This window comes from Etheostoma spectabile, chromosome 6 (assembly GCF_008692095.1).
Source record: "Etheostoma spectabile isolate EspeVRDwgs_2016 chromosome 6, UIUC_Espe_1.0, whole genome shotgun sequence".
In the NCBI taxonomy this organism is placed as follows: Eukaryota; Metazoa; Chordata; class Actinopteri; order Perciformes; family Percidae; genus Etheostoma; species Etheostoma spectabile.
The window spans coordinates 18,700,109-18,703,573 of NC_045738.1; the positions used below are offsets into that span (position 1 = coordinate 18,700,109).

General features: G+C 37.0%; 1 protein-coding gene and 1 pseudogene across 2 annotated transcripts in view; one reads left to right on the forward strand and one right to left on the reverse strand.

The window, feature by feature from the left end:
• The window catches only part of LOC116690554 (uncharacterized), a 6,081-nt pseudogene extending 3,417 nt beyond the window's left edge, over window positions 1–2,664 (forward strand).
• ankmy2a (ankyrin repeat and MYND domain containing 2a) overlaps window positions 1–3,465 on the reverse strand; it is a 22,604-nt gene that overhangs the window by 10,871 nt on the left and 8,268 nt on the right. The gene's annotated exons all lie outside the window — the stretch shown is intronic.

Sequence of the window (3,465 nt, forward strand, 5' to 3'; positions counted from 1 at the left end):
GGGACTGCCTCAACCCTGCATTCTTTCTAATGTCCAGTAGGGGACAACTCCACTGGTTGCAAAAAGAAGTCTGTTGCTAAAAAAGGCTACGAGAAAATGACCCTAATTCTCACTTGAGCACTTAATTCTTACTTGATTTATTACCTCAAAACAGATTCTTCTATTGGGTTTATGGCCCCAATCGTTAGGTTCAAATCTCATTCTATACATCATTATATTAATTATGTAAATTATGGTCCCGTTTATTCTTTTAATTGATGATAAAGCAGGAGATGCTTTAGGTCACACACCCCGTTTATCAGATTAGAGGCTTAGCAATGCTAACCATGGCACTGTGTACCTTAAAATGGAACTAGTAGAATTACAAAATTCAAATATGAACCTTAAAATGCTATAAAATAGGTCCACTTTAACATATCTATCTCTTAATTTCGGGTGTTGTTTATGATTTCATCTCAAACGTTGACACCATCACTGTGTTTTCATTTCATCAAAGTTGATCGGAACATTTGCTCGCCTAAAAATGTATTCTTCAGCCTCATGCCAACCAAATTAGCTGCTAACTTAACAAAACGTTTGGTTTTCTGTGCTGCCGTACATGCAGATGAAAGGCAGCAGTTTACCTGCCCGTAAATCTGTATGACTCGGTTAAGAAGGGTTGAAAAACAGCCAATTTTCCCCCTTAGTGTTTAGCTTAGCGCAGTGCTATTCCAACCATAAACAACACTGGCTTGGCCATATGATCCTCCCAAGCGCCACGCCGTCAAAAATCAGCAGAAGTTTTTCCACAGTAAAACACAAGGCCAGAACAAGTTCTTTTGTATAAACAAGCTACAAAAAGGTAATTCAAAGGGCTTAGTATTAAAAGTAGTATTGCACTTCCATAGAGTCGGGGTTTGCCAGAGACAGATTAGAAATGGTCTAGTTCTGTATCATATAACTGCTATGCTATTCTAAAATGGTAAAACTCTGGAGTCTATTTCCAATATGCAACTCATTAGTGTCTCTGAATAGACCCTCCCAGCCGGGTATAGCCCGTGTCTCCACTATAAAAGGCTGTGACACATTAAAAAAAAACACCCAATTTGTGTTGATCTTAACGTGATTAAAAGATTTAAAAGTTGCAAGAAATATTTTTTCCCACCAGATATCAGAAGTCATACATGTTAAATTAACCAGCAATTTCTTGTGGTTTTGTTGTACTGACTAGCGCAAACAAGTCCAACTATAACTTGTAATTTTTGTGTTATAATTTTTGCAGGAGTGAACCTGGCGCTCACAGGACAAGCCACACAGTCATCATTACATCAGACTGGCATTGCGTATAATGCCATTGATGGGAATCAAGCCAGCTCATGGGAGAAGGCGTCCTGCAGTCACACAGGCCACGAGGTGAACCCCTGGTGGCGACTGGATCTGATCAAAACCCACAAAGTATTTTTCGGTTAAGATAACCAACAGAGATACACTGCCAGAATTTATCAATGGAGCTGAGATCCGCGTTGGAGATTCCCTTCACAACAATGGCAACAACAATCCCAGGTAATTTACCGCCTGTTTATAACATCACTAATATTAAAAAGTCACTAAATTAGAATTTAGATCAGTAACACATTTTTCTGTCACTATGCTGCTTATTATTATATACTATACTCATTTTAAGATTAAAAATTGTGATGTCCTGGTCATAAAACAGCATCTCCAATCTTTACATTACTGTATGTAATAGCCAAACTTCATATTTTGGAGAGCTTTCTAAATGATCTCAATCCTATTAGTAGCAACATGTACGTAGTGCAATTTCTTGTGACTTATCTGTTGATATACACTGATACAGATACAGTGCCAAAAAAAGAAAGGTGACCCTTTTGGTCTGATCTTAATCTAAGCCACTATTATAGACACATGCACACAATGTAAACTAAAAACCCTAACATATTTGTATATTGGCATATTTATTACAAATTACCTGTAAATAAGATACCACAAGACAGGTTTCAATGAGTTAAAACTGTAGTTAGTGGTTAGTTGTAATCATATGAAACATTAATGAATGTTAAAAAATGAAAAAAATATATATAAATATTGTTTACTGACACTCATCTTATCACAAGCTGATCTGAACCATCCCCTGTTGACATGCGCTTTCAGAGTACTTGAGATGGAACAAGATGGCAAAAAATGATTCAGCAATAACATACTGTATTTAGGGCAAAAATATGCTTATGTGGGTTCTTAATTAGGATTCTGTGACGAGAATTTAAAAAAAGAGACATTCGTGAAAGACATTCCTGAAATATCAATATTTGTCATTATCAAGGCCTTATAAAGACATCTGCCACCAACAGTCCAACAAAGTGAAGTCTATGTCACCCTCCGTGTATGTTGACTCCTGCTAACGAGTCATTTATTTTTCCAGCCAACCCGAGTTAATGAAGTGATTTCTGCTTCTTCTACCAGGTGTGCTGTGGTCTCAACCATCCCGGCAGGTCAAACTGTTGAATTCCAGTGTGTCAACGGGTTTGATGGCCGCTATGTTAACATATTCATCCCTGGAAGACGGGAGTGGCTGGTCCTGTGCGAGGTGGAGGTGTATGGCTCTGTCCTGGATTAGCTGTAACATTTACTTGGTTTGCAAGAATATAGATAATGTTGTTATATGTACTCAAACTAAACAACATAATAGATCCAGCTCTAAAGTGACTGTCAATAGATTTAGCTTTAAAGTGATGGGTCTTTGATACATCAGCCTACGACAATCATGTGTTAAACTAAGGCTGCGTATCGCTCAAACATTTTCCATAATAGTACCAATACATGAATTTGATACCAGTTCCTGAACAATACTTTTATTGAAACCAATTTTATCGAAATCCATTTACCAGACCTTGGTAAAAAGCTGCATGCTTATTGGCTCACTGTTGATGAAAAGGTCTTAAGTATTGCAATTTATATAATACTATGGAGGCAATTCGGTGGGTGTTCAAAACGTATTGAAATGTACCCATCCCTATGTAAAACAGGCCTGTTAGATTTAGGACGTCGACACTGCAGCTTAGATGTGTTTTAGAACTGATCTATGTCACTGAGACTGTGATTGTACTGCCACTGCTGCATGATTGCTATCATATTTGCTCAAGTAAAATAAAATCATTAAGCAAACCTTGCATAATGGTCTGGATCATAACACACTCAATTCAACTTAAACACTACTAAAGAATGTGGAGTTAAACTGTTTTTTATGCAGTACTGATTAGTACAGTTGTGTTCAAAATAACAGAAGTCCAACATCACTAACCTCATAAATCATGTTTTGGTAGAAGGGATATTTCTATATGGCAAAAAATTTACTAGTATGTGTTGTAGAGTCATAATAGCAGCGTTGTGTTCAATTAGTGAGGTCATTTATTCTGTGAAGAAACAGATGTCAATTAAAGCCCATATTTAAGGAAGGAAGGAAGCAAA